This window comes from Manis javanica, chromosome 4, assembly GCF_040802235.1.
Source record: "Manis javanica isolate MJ-LG chromosome 4, MJ_LKY, whole genome shotgun sequence".
NCBI lineage: Eukaryota > Metazoa > Chordata > Mammalia > Pholidota > Manidae > Manis > Manis javanica.
In genome coordinates this window covers 59,273,485-59,291,087 of record NC_133159.1, presented here as the reverse complement: position 1 = coordinate 59,291,087, position 17,603 = coordinate 59,273,485, and the positions used below count along the sequence as shown (strand labels likewise).

General features: G+C 35.6%; 1 protein-coding gene across 4 annotated transcripts in view; it reads left to right on the top strand.

The window, feature by feature from the left end:
* The window catches only part of NEGR1 (neuronal growth regulator 1), a 923,904-nt gene that overhangs the window by 424,109 nt on the left and 482,192 nt on the right, over positions 1 to 17,603 (top strand). The gene's annotated exons all lie outside the window — the stretch shown is intronic.

Genomic DNA, 17,603 nt, shown 5'->3' with positions numbered 1-17,603 from the left:
GAATCCATATTGCTGATTGGGGGATCTTGTTCTTCTGCACAAATGTGTGTATAAATAGTAGAATTGTCAGATGACACTGTTGTCTGGATTCTAAGCTCTTTCTGGACACCAGATTGAGTAGTTGGACACCAAATGAGTGAAATTCTAATAAATGTGACAATTCTTTCGTGAGTTTGTTTGCAGAAACCTGCAACTTTATAAGGATTGGCTTATATAAATTCTAGTTTAAATTTGTTCCCAGCTACCTTTATGGAAACAAATATTGCTTCTTTTCTTAAGAAGAGACTGCAAGTTTTGCCAAGTTCTGTATTGGAAGAGACATAGAGATAAATCTTGAATGACAGTGTTCAAAAGTTTAAGGAACATTACTACCACATTAAATTTATATTACTTGACTGATTTTTTGTGTGTCTACCATAGCAATTGTTATCATCTTTCATTTAAGAATGATAGTGTTGTATAGTTGGTTATTTTTTGGAGATCATATCACAAGTATAAGACAATTCTGTCCAATTATATAGAGCTAGCACATAAAAGTTATTAATCATGCTGTTATAATTTATAATATAATTTATTAACTAGTATACAATGTTATTAAGTGTTATCTGTTTGAAATCACATTATTTATAAACACACCAAAGCCCCCTCTTTTTCCCTTCGTGTAATGCTTGTAGATATAGTTGTTCTCCTTAGCAATGGCATCACAATTCTTTTTGTTCCCTGAGGCACTGCTTCTTGGGGATTTCATTTGGGCTAGATAAAAGATATACTAAAGGATTTTAATATAATACATAGCACAGTGATGACATGGAGTCATCACTATAAGCTGTTGTACCATGTGAATAGGAAAATAAAGTAATAAATCAGTTGTTATTATATAAACAAGTAAAACTGATACAAATTATATGACCAGAAATCTGTTTCTGTGCACTAACATTTAACTCAATAAATAATAGCGTGCATACCACTTATCTGCCTGATTAAGGGATAGGAAAATAATTCTACTTATATATATGTAATATATTTGTTGCTACTATTTATATTATATGTATAATATCCCTCAAAGAAGGAGAGAAAGCATGTAATGGAAATGCATTTGGACACATACCAAGATCTGTAGATGATCACTCTTGTCACATGATTAAATGTATCACCTTAGTCATGGGACTTCCAGGACATCTTTAGATGAAAGATTGAGGTCACAATGGTGCTCTTTGACTGACTTAAAACTAACAGTATCTGACATATTAAATATCTTAGATGAAATGCTATCATCATATAAAAATATTTTGTCAAATTTGGTTAATATTTTATAGAATGAAGGGCATAGAAATTGCATTGAAAATAAAATTTCTTTAATTTTGCTGGAGAACAGAATTTTAAGCTGAATAGAATTTCCTATTTTCATAAACATAGTAAAGATATGGGCAGACACTTAAAAAATGGTTATATACTTTCACAGTGATATCAAAAGTCAACAATGCTTGCTTGTATTGTACAAAAGTGAATGGGGCTTGAATAACAGTAATGAGAAGATTTAGTTTTTTGATCTTTCATGTAGGTCTCTGGAGGCTTATATATTTTGGATCAAGTTTCTTCATTTTTATTTGATCTAAAAATCTCTGTGCTTAACAGAACTAAATTTCATTGATAGGTAAAACTAAAAATGGGAAATTAATAAAAGAGGATAAGTCATAACATTTGAATAATGCATTAGCATATCCTAGCCTCAAATAGATTTGCCTGTTCCAAAAACACAGTAAGTTATTATCACAAGAACACATGAAAATCTCTAAGTAATAGAGAAAACCTAAAAGTAATAATTTTTATAATTTAATATATAGTTAAAAGTATATTTTAGAATTAATAATAACATACTGCACCTATATTGTACTTATGTACCAAACAAATTTATTTAGTAAAATAAATTATAAATTGCATGTTCTTCAGTAGAGCAGTTAGCAATGGATATTTTTAAAAGTTATTACAGTTTTGGTGGTGGCCTTACAAATATTGGGTTAGAGCATGAAAAGGAAAAATGTATTAAGTTCTGAAGTGACAGATTTATCTTTGAGGTAAAATAACAGATTATAAAGTGTTTAGTTCATGTGTGAATTGAAAAATTTGGGTAGATCCTAAATGGCCCTGAATTTCTGAACTGAAAAAATTGACAGTATCTGACTAAGCAAATCATCACAAATAACACAGCTGCTATGAATTCAGTAACTATAATAGGTTTCAGTTCCTCATAAGAATGAATGATTCTGAATATGCTGTGAATTAAAAGGAATTAAAATATATTTAAGAAGGAATCCTTATGGGGAAATTCTTCAATTGCTGTTAATTTCTAATGTTCTTGTGGAAAGCCAATAAAATATATAAACTGACAAATCCCTTGTATTAAATGAGCCTTAATGAATGCCTGTCTGAATGTTTCTGAATTTTTTTAAATTTAAAAGCATACTGATGACATACTGCACCCATATTTTACCATCCAGTAAATAAGTACTGGGACAGTGGGCTCGTGGGCTATGATATGCAGTCTTGTCATCACCACTGGATCCTTAAACTTGTGTGTGCCTTTATGCCTGCCTTATTCAATTTCTAAGTCTGTGAAATAGGAGTAAGAAGGCCTTTTCTTCCTTAATTTCTCTGGGCATGCAATTAACAATATAAGCACTTATGATTTTTTGAAGAAAAATAAACACTATGATCATTATATTTTCCTTCCCACTTTTTGTGATGTTACAGTTAAAAATAAAATATGAGATGTTTATATTTCATATCCAGGAGAAGCATCTTTGAAAAGACACTTTTTTTGTGCCATAATGTCCTATTGTGGTTAGGAGGCAAGTCAACCCCATGGTACCATCTTGATGGTTGTTCCATCTTCTGTAAGCGAATTGTCCACACAATAAATCAGTGAAATGGGTTGTTCATTCAATAATAGCATTTTAGCACATAGTTTGTACCATGTATAATGCAGGACTGGGGATTCAGCTGTACACAAGGTAACCTCTGGAAGCAGCACTTATGCAGCTTATATTCTAATGAAGGGAGATGTATAATAAATAAGAAATGTATCACATAGTAATAATAGTATCTATATGTCATAAGTAATTAATTAATGACTCTTGCTATTAATTATTATTAATTATTAGCAGTAACAGCATCATCAGCAGTAGTAGTAATGATGGGCTCTTAAGGAAATCAATATCATATTCCTTACTTTTGGATCTTTTTATTTCTACTTAATATGTCTCAAATTTAGACCTTATTTTCAAGCTTTATTTGTGCATAAAATGCTTTTACCAATTTCTGTGGCTGCTTCATTGATACGTCAACAAATTCAGATCTCAGAACTATGCTTACTGTCATCATCAGATGATTTTAGAATAGAAAAAATGAACTTTACATTTAGGTGGCTCTGTGTTCAAGTCGTTTGCTTGTACATTATGTGAAGATTAACTAAGAAATATTTTTAAACACTTTAACACTTCTTAGCTATGATGATTATGGTGATAGTGATTATATATTTTCTTTCACAAATCTGTATTTTATACTTAACACAGCTATAGCCTAACAGATCTAATTTCTCTGATTTAGAGTTTCTTCCTCTCAATGTATCTTTCCAAGTACAAATTAATATTAATTAGACAAAACACCTACATTTTGTGTGGAATAATTCAGTACATATTGAGAGATGAGTTAAGCAAATAAATGTGCTTTCCATTTCTAGCTTCTATAATTGTGGTTACAGCTTGAGTCTTATGTTTCCTCTTAAAATTTATTAAAATATGCAAACATTCTTTTCCCTCGTTAATTGGAGCCCTGCCCTCATTTTCCAGTACATAGTTGGCTACTCTGTAAGTTAAATAACTCTAATTATTAAGATTCAAAACATTATATGTATCAGTGAAGGCAATTAAGATTATTTGAATATTATTAAATGAAAATGAACTATTTCTGTTTCAAAAAACTAAATAAATATGCTTAGGGATTTTTACATTGTTAAATTGCCTCAAAAATAATTGGACAATTCAATATAATAAAGCGAATGAAATAAATAATTTTAATTCATAACAATAAGTAATGTGCTTATTTGCATGACTGGGATAAAGAATGTAATGTGCAAATACTAAGCAGAGACTAATGTGGAAAGTGTAGGCATAGTTTCTCATACTTCTAAACCTCTAGTTCATAAGTTATGACACTTTACTGTGATTAAATTTGTCGTAACTCCACTGTAGCATCTCTTATAAGAATTATTAATCCCCTCCCATTTACCACGTGAGAAGTCCCCATGCATCAGCACAGAGAAACTGCATAGGACTACCCTTAATTAAGCAGGATTTCATATTTCATGAGATACTGTATTATGTGGTTGGAAAACTACTTAAGCAGTCCATGCATCAGACAGGTTTTATTAGTTATATACAATTCAGATGTTTTCCTTCACTAGCCATGTTTTCTCTATAGCCCTTTGCAAAGACCTCAGGTACTCCAGTAGCTGTCCTAGTGGAGGGACATAAGGAGACCCGCAGGGCCAGAGGAGAAACAGCACCAGTGAGAAAGAACACTTGACCAATGATACTGACATTTTGGACACTTGGTGAAGGAAAACTATAGTTCATGTTTTATGAGATCTGGATGAGACTAAAAGGCACATATGAAAAAAATTTCAGCAAACCTGCTATGAGAAGAACAAAATGGCTTCTGATCAGAAGAGAGTAGTTCCTAACTATGAATAACATGACCTTGGATTAAAGACATCCCAACACTAATACAAAATGTTTTTACAAAATAATTATATCATATTTAATTAGAAAAGTAATTATTTGCTTTTATTTGAGTAAATGGGGCTATATGCAATTCTGCAAAACTGAAATGCAATTGTGTAACTTTTCAACTATTTCAAGGAGTTGGAGATCTTGGTGTATCTCTGCTCTCAAGAGTCTCTTTCTCAGTATTTCTAACTTCTCACTGTGACAATACCCCAGCTCAGGAATCTCTCAGGCTCGAATCCCTGCCTTCTTTTCCCAGCCTTATTGCCCTGGTCTGGTATCCAAGAATCTCTGTCTACCATTTGTTGATCCTGTCTGCAGACTAGCCTCCATAGATCACCTTGCTTGCACTAACTTTCTATTCATTGTCTCTTGGATCATATCCCACACCCTGAAATTCAGAAGTCAGTACTGACCCAGTGCTGAACCTAACCCCTTTCCCAGGGTTTCAGTTTAACGTCTACATTCTGAACTCATTTATTCTTTTAGGCAGCTCAGAAATTCATGATAAATATCCTTGGTTCAACTGTTTATCAGTCATCAATGCAGGAGATGAAGGTGCTATTTCTCAGTTCTCAGAAAGAGCTTTCAAAAATAGCCTTCTTTCCCATAGAATTTTACCTTTACAAATATATTTTCCATGGCAGTCCTAGGAATATATATAAAAGGCTGTTCTTTTTTCACTTAAGCAGAACTTTTGGATCTCATCTATTCCAAGATATATTTTAAACTTCCAGAAGTTTATTTAAACATTAAATGAGATGAACTTGGTGCATAGTGCTTTTCATTTAAAAAACATGCTGGTTTTGATATCTGTAAAGATTTTACAGGAAAAATCCTTAGATAAGATAAAAATATGTTAGAGAGAAAATAAAAAGACAGTAATACCACTGAGAAAGAACATATTAGCCTCCCTAATGACGATATTATAAACACCAACCAGACTGACTTCAAAATGTCATTGACTGCCTTTAGTCAAATTTGAGAAGAAAGATAAATTATGTACTGTTTACAGATTCTCAGTCATTCCTAGTTTATGAATCTTCCATTATTACCCATAGCACACTAGTAACTGTGACATTTGAGAACCTAAAACTTACCAGTTCCTTAAAAAGATACTTTCCCTAAGCCAGAATCTTCTATTGGCTTTTGAAGGAGTCAAAACTATTATTTTAAAATTTCTATATTGGAAATGGTTTTCTTCCTCTGGATTCATGAATGTGCTGTGTCTCGTCCTTCCTTAAAATACAATACTGGTCAAAATTATAAGTGAATATACAGATAAACCTATAATTCTAGATTAGAACTCATTTTTTTTCCATAGGGATATATTACCACAGAGATTGACCAAATTTGGGGAAAATTAAAAACACTGAAGTGTTTATGTTCTTTTTATGACTTTTATTGTAGAATTACTTTGGTTTTTATACCATTAGCAAGTTTTCACCCTTGGCAGTAAATCCACTCTATGCCTTAAAATATGAGCCTTTAAGATTTTTAGGGCCTGTATGCTTTCCTCTTCCTTTTGTGTAAATACCAAATATAAACTTGCAAGTCTCACTTGTTAGCATCCCTGAAGAATACCTCTCAAACTAGGATTATAAAGAAGAAAGGACTTTAGATATTTCAGACTATTACTTAAAACTTTTCCTATTGTAGGTGAAAAAATTTACAGCAAAACAATTAGGGAATTTATCAAAGGACAAGTAGCTCGCTGCTTCACTGGGATCTGAGAGCTGTCTTTTAAATTTTAAATTCAATGTAGAGCAATGCCTTCTTCTCAAGGTTTGTCTGAATTTGTGTGATTTGAGTTTAGTCCTTACTAACTATTCATGGCTACATGTGGAGAGGATTCTGATGTTCTTGCATTTACACACGTTTGAAATGGTAAACAGGAGCAGTAATACTTGAGTTATAGATAATACAGATGTCTATATTTTAAATATGAACCAAGAATGCTAGCAATTATTTTATCAACTGAGAGATTAGAAAGAAAATCAGTACAGTATGAATGAGTGCAGATTATAACTACAATGTAGTGTCAGAACACAGTGTTAAGGAACACAGCATTTGGAGTCAGTTCAACCAACTTTGAATCCCAGTTTATTAGACTGCTATCCTTGGCTAGTTGTTTAATCTCTTCATGCCTTAATTTTCTCATTTCTAAAATGAAGGTAATAATCTAAATTGAGAATATAGAAATAAAGATTTATATTTATGGTCAGTTGGCTTTTGACAAAAATGGAAAGAAAATTCAGTAGGGAAACAACCTTTTCAACAAATGGTGCTGGAACAACTGGCAAAAGAATGAAGTTGGACCACTGTTTCAGATTCTGTATAAAAAGTAACTCAAAATGGATTAAAAAATTGAAAGTAGCTACAACTACAAAACTCTTGTGAGAAAACAAAGGAGTAAATCTTTAGGACCTCAGGTTTCTTAGATATGACACCAAAAGTATAAGCATCAAAGGAAAAAAATAGATAAATTTGACTTAATAAAAAATTAAAATGATTATGCTTCAAGGAATCCCATCAAGAATGTGAAACCACCACAGTGTGGGAGAAAATATTTGCTAGTTAGGTATCAGGTAAGGCACTGTTATCTAAAACATGTAAAAAAGATGTTACAAATCAACCGTAAAATGAAAAATCAATTAGAAAGTGGTCAAATAATTGGAATAGATATTTCCCTGAAGAAAATGCACAAATGGGCAATAAGCACATAAAAATTAATTCAACATCAGTCATCAGTAGGTAAATGCAAATCAAAACCATAATCAGATACCACTTGACACACTAAGATGACTATAATAAAAATGATTAAAAATAACAAATATTGGCAAGAATATGGAGTAACTGGAACTTTTGTACATTGCTAATGGAATCTAAAATAGTGTAGCTGTTGTGAAATACAGTGTGGTAGCCATTCCTCAAAAAATCAGAGTTTACCATACGGCTCAACAATTCTACTCCTAGGTGTATATTCAGCAGAACCAAAGATGGGTGCACATGAAATTTCTGCATGAATGTTCTTAACAGTGTTGTTGATAACAGTCAAAAGTGAAAATAACCCAAATGTCCATTAATTGATAAAGAGATAAACAAATGTGATATATGCATAGAATGGAATATTAGTTGGACCCAAAAATAAATAATATACTGAAATTCTACAATATGGTTGAGTCTTGAAACGTTATACTGAGGAACAGAAGTCAGATAACAAAGACCACATAATTTGTGATTCCTTTTATATGAAATGTTTAGACTAAACAAATCCATAAACTTGGAAAATAAATTGGTGGCTAAATAAAGAGTAAGCACTCATGAAAGTTAAATGATAATGATGATGACAATAATGACAAAAACTTAGGCCAAGTAAGACACATAAGTAAAACATGTATCAGGACCTAAACTGAAACCTACCATACCTATTGCCCTAGCTAGTCCTATCCAAGGGCTTCCAAAATGTCTTATTAGGAACACAATGGTAACAAACACTAGTCATGCCATGAATATGCCTGGAGACTATTTATAGATATTTTTATATATTTTAGTAACTTGTGTATGATCTCTTTCTTAGTGTACATTCTTTCTTTATCTTAAAGCTCATTAAAGAATTCAGGTTTTATTAAAGAAAGATATTTGTCTTTAACAAGTTAGCTAACTTTAGTAATCAGGATCCTCTAGTCCTCACTGTATGTCAAGCACTATTCCAATAATTGCTGAACTTCTTTGGTCTTATTTTCCTTATCTGTAAACTGGGATAATAACTTATACAACTCAGTGTCATTTTAAGGGGAATTGACACCATCTGAGCGATATAGTATAGTGATTATTGCAATGTAGCTGCTCAATAAATGAAAATGTTGTTATTGTTTCTAATTCCAGAAGAGAGCTTCAAAGAGCCCCTATTCCTGCTTGAATGTACCTCCTCTTATTCTTAAACTTAAAGATGTTTCGTTTTGGAACTAATTGTAGTACTCAGGAGAATACCAAATGATCTTGAGTTCTGGACCTCCTTTATTTCAAATTTGTCTCTTTTTCTATTCAAAGATAGGTCAGAATTAGAAATAATAAAATACACTGATTAACCTATACTCTGGGAGATGGCAAAATGAAGGATAAATTTTGAGACTGTCTGGCTCTTCAGACATGTGCTTGTAATACTAAAGGCCTATAAATGTGTGACCTCTCCAAAATCTGAGCTCCCCTGGCTTTCTCTGGTGCTACCCATTCCAGCAAGATTGCAGCAGCAAAGGGCATGTGAAAGTGATGCTGATTGAGAGCAGCAGTTAGAATGTAGAGATTCCACATGAAGAAGGTTTGTTTCCATCTGACTTTCCGAGAGAATATATACTTCTTATCCTTAGGTCTTATCCTTAGGAGCACAATACTGGGGAGGGGGAACCACGGTTGTTAAACAAACAAAAGAAAGGGTTCATAAAAGAAAAATAGAAAAACAACCCTAGAACAAAGAATGGGACTAGATTATTTGCTCCTGACTTTATGAGTGGGATAAAGAGTAAGAAAGGAAAGGAAAAAACAAAACAAAAAACCTTGCATTTTAAAAAGCTGTTATGCTTTTAGATAATTAAGTCAATATTTTGCATTTTTAACAGAATCACGTTCTTAATACTGGTCAACAAAATATAACTAAATGACTAGAGTTGTAAACACAACCTGTCCTCTCTGTTCCTATCAACACTTGTTAGCATTTCTTTCTTCCTTGGTTCAGAAAACTAGTATGTATAATAAATATAAAAAATATAAATATAATAAATACATCTCAAATAGTGTTAGATCTGTCTTCACTGGAGATGTTTCTCTTTGCTTAAGGCAAGAAGAGGAGTGGCTGAATGATATAGAAGGTGTAGTGTGCTTTGGACCACCTATATTACCATTGCAGAAACAGACATGTTAAAAAGTGAGTCTTTCATCCATAGTAAGTAGCTTACATAATTAGATGGGAAGAACTAAGGAGTAATTTGTTCCAGCCCTAGTCCAGCTTCCATCTTTTCCTTCCTTCCTTCATTTTTTCCATAACCCTTGACTAAGCACATAACTCTGCACAAGCTATTGAGGTATAACCAGAGACCACAAAGACAAGTCATATGCGTCACAGTCACCATTCTTATGGAAAACCCGAGTTAGTACCATGAGAAAAAAGTGGAACGTGCATGTTAGGTCTTACTGTTCATAGATTATCATTGTTGAAGTAAACACTAACATTTTCATTTGCTGTTCTTATGAGGGCAAAACTAATAACCATAATTCTCAAGAGAGAACTTGCTTAGCAGGTTTTAACCTCAGAAATCTTCCCTGGACCAGTCTAAGCCCTTTTGTTAACATTTTCAACACCTTTTTTCCTTTGTGTATAATTAGCAACTCCTTTGAAAGCTTGCAAACAGTAGAGTTCAGTCTTGTAAGGACTATTAATGGCTGATAGTCTTTTCCCAGAAGTGTGTAAGTGAAAAAGCTGTCGTCTTTTAATATAGAAACTTCGTTGCAAGATTTAATTAGCATTTTAAGTATAAATCTTTTTAACTAAATCTACCTGCTTATTAAAAGCATGTCTGTATCTTACTCATTTTATGACATAAAGATATTTCTGTGAAAAACTTATAAATTATCATGTTGAATGTAAAGTCCCTCATATATTGTTGTGAAAAATATCCAGGAAAATCTAGAACAGATAAACACTTAAAGAGAAACATATAACATTTTATCAGATATTTGAATAAATCAAAATAATACCAATGTGTGTAATTAAGGAAAAATAATCCCTACAGTACTGAGTACTTCCCTATCCTCTAGTATTTCTATGCATTTTATGAAATCATGGTCACTAATGGCTTGTGAACAATTTTCTAGGAAGTTTTTAGGTTATATCACATATTTCAGCATTAGTATGTAAACTTCATGTGTTTTTTTATTCATCCGGATCCTCTTACTTATAGTTGCATTGCTAATTTTTTGTTTTACTACAGAAGTTTAAAAAAGAACTAATGTGAAAAATTTTCCTTATAATAGAACATCTTTAAAAACTCTAAATAGTAGAAATCCTGCAGGAAACATTGCTATGTGAATCAGGTCTTCTGGGAGAATGGCAAGGTGGCATTCTGCCCACTTATGCAGGGTTTCCTAATTTGTTCTTTCATGGAATAACGTGAGTGTTCTCCCTAGCCATAAGTACCTCACCCGTTTGAAATGCAGGAAGTGTAATTAGACTTGAAGCTGAAAAAGAAGGTACCTTGGAGAGTCCTGGCTCTTATTAGCTTTAGAAGGAGGGACAAACAGATGCCACAGACTAATTGAGGGCTGTTTCTTGGATGTTACTAATTGTTTACCATGCTCATTATTGTGTGACATCCTTAGAATCACCCAAGTGGGGAGATGTTAGACTAAAATTACCAGTATCTATGCTAAGACAAACTCACCTTTCCACAGTTTTATTCCATTTTGGCCAAAGCAGAAGGAATCAAAGTCATTGTGAGTTTTATGAACAGGATTAAGAAAGCACTTGACACTGGTCTTAGCTTTTAAAAGCGACCTTTGTAAATTGTTTAAGATTCTTTCACTTTCCTAACTCTAATATATAAAGAAAAATGCTTACAAGAAGAAATAAGATAAAGGACAAGCTTAACCTTTCTTCAGGTGAATTTAAACTAAGGAGCAGGCAACTGACAACCTCTTTGATTCATTGGATATGATTATTGTCAGGTCTTCCAGTCTCATTATGAATAAGCATTCAAAACCTTTTTTAATTGTAACTTCCATTGATGTACTCACTTCATAAAAGTGTTAAGTCAATGTTTCATCTAGTTCTCAGTTTCCCAATGCCAAGTATAGGTGTTTGCATACTATAGACGTAGAATAAGATTGGAGAGGAGAACATGAAATTTGAGTTTAATTTAGATGTATTTTTAGGCATCTTTCAGTTTTCAAATTCAGTGATTTTAATTATTCATTGATGGTTTTGTTGATTTGTTTATCAAATAATCAAATTATCAAGTAGAAAAGTGTTCTATAAACTAATTCATCAAGGCACTAGTATTTGAATAATTCACACATACAATGTTCAGTTATGGTATGAATTTTGATTGTTGGTAAGTCTGTAAGAGTAGGTATGGGTGTGGTCCAGTTGCAATGAATAGATGAGTTATAGAGCAATGGAAATTCTTCAAACAATTTTCATACCCCCTCTCCCAAGGCAAAGTATCACTTTTGAAGCAAAAGAAATAATCAACATAATGAAAAAGCAGGATACAAGCTGTTCTAAGCCAAGGTGGAGAAAACAATAGCCAATTAAAGACAATCTTAGGAAAGAGGGATTAAAGAGGGAATAATGGAATTTTTTTAATAGACATAAGGGACCCCATGGAGAAATTGGGCCATTTGATTTCATTGATTTGAGTAAAGTATAAAGAAAGAATGCATAATGGTTAAGACACAAAGGGGTCATAATATTGAAGAGAGTAAGGAAAATCATGTTAACTAGGCTGTTGTTAATGCTTCTGTGTACTCTTTCCAAAAACTTTATCTTGCTTAAATTTTGTTTCTAACAATAGCAAATAATTTGTGTTATGTATGGTTATCAAGTTAAGTCAGTTTTATCTTTAGGAAAAATGTCTCCTTTGTTTCAGTGGAAACTATTTTATTGTAATAACCTGTAATTATCACTATGTTAGACAAACCTTATTTCCTCTGGGGAATTTATCAAGTAGTCAGATTTCTGTGTTGAATTTTCTCCCTGTGATTCAACAGTTGAACAAAAAGATCAGCCCTTTGATTTCTCTATTATTAAAAAACATTTCAAAATTAGCCAACATGACAGCATATCAAACAACAGGAGAAGTTTAATATATGTAATGATTTATAGTAAATCAGGTATTTGACTCTAGAGGAAATATAAAAGTCATTTTGTCACTACATGTAATGTATAATATTGTAAAATCAAGGTGGCAGTCTATATTCTAAAGGAATTTAATTGAGGAAAGATATTTTTATAATGAATAAATCCTACAGTAGTGGTATTGATTAGGTGAGTTCATGTGTGTGACTTACAGTTGCTGAAGTAATGCTTTCTTTACACATAGAAAAGTCTGAGACTTAGAAAGACTGACGTTTTAAGGCCAACAGAAACAGAGCTGAAATTATACTTTTTGAGTTCACATATATTGAATTGATTTAAACAACAGTAAATATTGAGGCATTTAATAAATGGTTATAAAGCATCCATTTAAGAACCTACCATATGCTAGATAGTTTACATTAATTGTCTCCATTCTTTATAACCCGGCAAAGCAGGTAATATGGCTCTCAAATGAAATAACAGGGTTTCAGAAGGCAGAGAAAATGATACACAATCGCATAGTCAGTAAATGTTATCAAAAGTATTCCTGTAACCTCCTAACCATTGAAACTGAATCCCTGGGAAGAGTTCAATGTACTTTTTTTTTTCCTGAAGATGATGATTTTTTTAGTATGTGGAGTTGATAACCTGTTATCACGAGTACTGTGGGGTGAGAAACAGGGATACTAAAGATAGGTCCCTTTTAAGCCTTATTAAATTTCACAGTGTCTGTTTAATTTTTAAGGAACTAAAATTTTACACATTGTGTTTGCAAGAAAGTCAGCCATGAAAGATTCAGTGTTCTTATGGGAAACATTCTCTTCCCTAAATGAAAAAATAAATTCTCTGTTAACTCTCTTGAAAGGTCTTCTAATTGAGGAAGTCCATTCTTCCCTCAAAGCACATGGGTAGTTCCCATTAATAATAAAGCCTTTAGGGGAAAAATAATTCCCCAGGATGCTATAAAATACCCAAATAGGACAAAATCTCCTGCCAAGGTTTATATACTGACTCTGAGTTTTGATATAAGCAACTCACTGTGCCTTTCACAGGACTTAGGAAAATTTTATCAGCAGCTATATGACTAACTGAATTAAATGGAAAGGAGCAAATGTGAAAGTCAACAAATTTAACTTGCACACTCTAACTACAAAGCAAGGTTTGCATCTGCTTATTTAGATGACAGTTCATCTTGGTGCCATGCTTTAGGATCCAAGAGCCTAGGAAAGTGAGATAACAGTGCTCTTGAATTCCACAGGAAGGAAACATGTTTGGAAGCGACTATACACAAACTGTGTTAATATGAAAACATCTGTGAGTTATAGATTAATTTTCTTCACAGATTTTTTACCTTTGGAAACATCTGCAGCTGAAATGTATTTCTCTAAAATGTAGATTACAGAGGTCAACTAGTTTATCAGCCATTCTAAGAACTGGCTGCTTTCTATAGTACACAGGTATCGCTGAAATAGCAAGATTAAGAGCATATCCTTAAAGCCACAAGTAAAAAGCAGTTGGGTGAGGGGGAATGACTTTCCAAAAGAACATTGTGGTACTAAAATAATTCAGTTGGGAACTCATTTATAATCCACCACATTATTTCACCAGAGGAAAGTCACATGATGCTCATTAATTATATTCAAGAAATATTTACACCAGTTTTCCCATGCACATTTTGTTTGTCAAGGGATTTTTTTTATTAAATGAAACTTTATTTGAAAAATACTCTTAAAATTATAATGCTGTGTTTATTTGTATAAGGTAATTGTAGTATCAGTTAAATAAGAGTAGCTAAACCTAAAAGAGAGAAATCAAAATTAGCTTAAATACAGAAACACCTGCAGAGCTGTGCCATGGCTGTGGATGGTCAGAACCAGGCTGCAGTGAGCTGAGTCACACCTGCAGGTCACCTCTGCCCCTGGGCCCTCAGGGTGACACCTTCCTCCTTCCTCGGGGGGGCCTGAGGACTCAGGGGATCCTGGGACAGCTTGTAGCCTCTGTGGGCTGCAGGTGGAGCAATAGGAGCAGAAGGGCCACTTGGGAAAAGCTGCAGGTGGGCATGGGTGTCGGCCAGCATTTGTCTGATGCGGTCGCCTTCTCTTCTTAACTTCAGGAGGTTTCTCTTAGTCTTCACAGCTGCCTCCCAGCTTTTCTAAGCCCTTTTCTCACGCAAGAGGAACTACCTTTGGTTGAAGGACCTGGTTCTCTCCAATTCTTTGCCCATGTCTTAGGCTATCTTGTTGCGCAGCTGGAGAATCTGAAATTTGGAGTTCCAGTTTCTGCACCAGCTGATCAGTTTCTTCTCAAATTTTGCGCACCTCCTTTCCTCCTTAGCAATTTGGCTCTCAAGTTGCATGGTATGTTCTTGGTGTAGTTCAAGCCGATTCTTGAGCTTCAGCTGAAGTAGTTGTCATTCCACCTATAGGATTTCATTCCTCAGAGATGTTTCCTCTGCCTGGAGGGTGGATGTTTGTTTTCTCAGCTTTTCTTTCACTTGCTTTTGTTCCCTCAATGATCTGGCTTTCTTGGGACTTTGAGGGGACACAGGGGTGTCAGCATGGTGTATGTCAGCCTTCAGTGCCACTTCTGACCTAGGGACGGGGTGTTTGCAGTTTCCTGCTTCCCGTTTTTGCTTGACTTCCAGGCTCCCACCATCCAGGAGATGTCTCAGGGGCCCAAGTGCGGGGATGGCGTGGAGCAGGGGCTCCGCCACTGACAGCAGTGGGCGGACTCCCTCTTTCAGGTCCTGCTCCGCATGTGCATTCAACCCCAACAGTCTTTCCTTCTCCTCCTCCTTTTCCTTCAGCTTCTGCCTGCATCTTGCAATGTGCTGGGCAATGACTTCTGCCCTTTCTGGAAAAGCAGTGTTTCCTTTCCAATCATCCAGCATTTTCTTCCCAAGTTGTTCCGCATCCTTCTGTGATGCCCTGAGGGTCGGTTTCTCATCAGTGGCCTTGGGAAGTGTAGGAGGCTGGCTCCCCCATCCCTTTGCCAGAAGGCCCACAGTGATCTGAAGGGACAGTGTCAGGTATGTGGCCACCGCTGCCAAACTCAGGCTTTGTAGGGTGGGAGGACTGGCCTCCCCTGCAGGTGGCCTGCCGGTGTCATCGGCTGGAGTCGTTTGTTCTGCAGTGTCACCACGGTTTCCACGTACTTCTTGGTGGGCAGAACAGCTTCTGTTGTGTCGTGTGTGTCGTGAATTCTATACTCTCCTTGCCATCAAAAGCATCTGTACACAACTAGCCAGGGTCCCCAAGGGGACCTCAAAGGGCATCTTCACACAACCTGCCAGAGTCCCCCAGGGGACTCCAAAGAGTCCCATTAGGCATCCGCAGCTCCCAGTGATCGCCAGCAGAACCCCCCACAGGGGCTCCAGGATCAGCTGGCCCATGAGTCCAGAGGCAGGCAGCAGGCCCTCCATAGCTGCAGGGGCTCCACAGCTCAGTCACTGACTGCCAGTGTCTGTGGGCAGAGGGGACCGCTCAGAACCCTGCAGCATTCCGTAGCTAAGGGCAACAGGTGCCCTATTGGGCAGGTCAGTTAGGTGGGGGAGGTGAGGCCAGCCAGGTTCTAGAGCACAGCTCTCCCTACCCGCTCTGAGGGAGGAAGTGATGTCACCTGTACAGGCACACGGGGCAGGAGGGAAAGGCTGATCCCAGCCAGGAGCTCTGACACTCTAGGCACCTGGCCCTGCAGCTGACCTGGGTGACAACACAGGGCCAGGCCTGGCCTCTCTCTGTGTATGAGGGCCAGTCAGGGCAGAGCCACTGAGGGACTATATCTTTTTTATTTTTTCTCTTTTGGTATCATTAATCTACAATTACATGAGGAACATTATGTTTACTAGACTCCCTCTTTCACCAAGTTCCCCCACACATACCCCATCACAGTCACTGTCCATCAGCGTAGTAAGATGCTGTAGAATCACTACTTGTCTTCTCTGTGTTGCACAGCCTTCCCCGTGCCCCCAAAAACATTATACATGCTAATCGTAATGCCCCCTTTCTTCTTCTCCCCCCTTAGCCCTCCCTTCCCACCCATCCTCCCCAGTCCCTTTCCCTTTGGTAACTTTTAGTCCATTCTTGGGTTCTGACATTCTGCTGCTGTTTTGTTCCTTCAGTTTTTTCTTTGTTCTTATATTCCACATATGAGTGGAATCATTTGGTACTTGTCGTTCTCTGCCTGGCTTATTTCACTGAGCATAATACCCTCTAGCTCCATCCATGTTGTTGTAAATGGTAGGATTTATTTTCTTCTTATGGCTGAATAATATTCCATTGTGTATATGTACCACATCTTCTTTATCCATTCATCTACTGATGGACACTGAGGCTGCTTCCATTTCTTGGTTATTGTAAATAGTGCTGCTATAAACATAGGGGTGCATCTGTCTTTTTCAAATTGGGCTGCTGTATTCTTAGAGTAAATTCCTAGAAGAGCAATTCCTGAGTCAAATGATACTTCTTTTTTGAGCTTTGTGAGGAACCTCCATACTGCTTTCCACAATGGTTGAACTAATTTACATTCCCACCAGCAGTGTAGGAGGGTTCCCCTTTCTCCACAACCTTGCCAACATTTGTTGTTTCTCTTTTGGATGGTGGCGATCCTTACTGGTGTGAGGTGATATCTCATTGTGGTTTTAATTTGCATTTCTCTGATGACAAGAAATGTGGAGAATCTATTCATGTGTCTGTTGGTCATCTGAATTTCTTCTTTAGAGAAATGTGTATTCAGCTCCTCTGCCCATTTTTTAATTGGATTGTTTTCTTTTTGTTTGTTGAGGTGCGTGAGCTCTTTATATATTTTAGATGTCAAGCCTTTATCAGATCTGTCATTTACGAATATATTCTCCCATCCTGTAGGGTACATTTTTGTTCTATTGATGGTGTCCTTTGCTGTACAGAAGCTTTTCAGCTTGATGTAGTCCCACTTGTTCATTTTTGCTCTTGTTTTCCTTGCCTGGGGAG